Source organism: Fukomys damarensis, unplaced genomic scaffold, assembly GCF_012274545.1.
Source record: "Fukomys damarensis isolate Sample0158 unplaced genomic scaffold, DMR_v1.0_HiC HiC_scaffold_29, whole genome shotgun sequence".
NCBI classification, from domain to species: Eukaryota; Metazoa; Chordata; class Mammalia; order Rodentia; family Bathyergidae; genus Fukomys; species Fukomys damarensis.
The window spans coordinates 33,788,525-33,789,356 of NW_022900941.1; the positions used below are offsets into that span (position 1 = coordinate 33,788,525).

The 832-nt window shown below is 32.9% G+C and overlaps 1 pseudogene; it reads left to right on the forward strand.

Annotated features, from left to right (window-relative positions):
• Positions 1–447: 447 nt before the first annotated feature.
• On the forward strand, positions 448–586 carry LOC117283697 (annotated as a pseudogene).
• Positions 587–832: the final 246 nt, after the last annotated feature.

Sequence of the window (832 nt, forward strand, 5' to 3'; positions counted from 1 at the left end):
GAAAACAATTCTCCATGTGACAGGAGCCCAGAAAAAAACAGGGGTAGCAATCTTATTTGCAGACAAAGTAAATTTCAAACCAAAACTGAATCTAGTATTATTGATGTAGGACAGTACTGTATCATACCTCTATGAATGTAAAATATCTAGTACCTGCTTTATGATACATAGTAGGGACCGTGCTTTATCAGAGCTACATTTAATGATATTACTCTAGAATGTTCCCTTTCCAGATGATGATTAAGAGGCTAATAGAAAAAATGGCGCCAGGTACCACAACAGCAACAGAACTTTGTTGTTGTCTGGATATTATTCTTTTTTTGGTTTCATTGTTTTTTTGGTTTTAATGGAATGTACTGAATGTCCATAATTTTGGTCAGATGACTGCAGAACCTGGAAAAGCTGTTGCTGCTATCGAGGCATAACATACTATTATTAGTCTTTTTAATCGCTTCTCGGCCTTTTGGCTAAGATCAAGTGTATTAGTCTTTTTATATATATATATAAATTGAATTTTGGGAAATATTAACGGTGCTGCCAACTTTGGAAAAAGTCATCCCAATTTACTGTGTTGAGTTGGCATTGTACAGAAATGGACAACCATATTGGTCTAGAAATGTTAATTTATTTTATTTTATTTTTTTTCCATGTGTACAGAGGTAACACATCGTACTAAATATGTAAGGTCATATCTATGTGGGTTTGATTACAGAAACTAATAAAGTATTCTCTAAATAGTGAAAAAAGAGTAAGTTAAGACTATAAGAGCGAGAAGCAATTTAAATATGTTCAGGGACCATTTTCATCTCCAGAATTAAGGATTATTTTGATG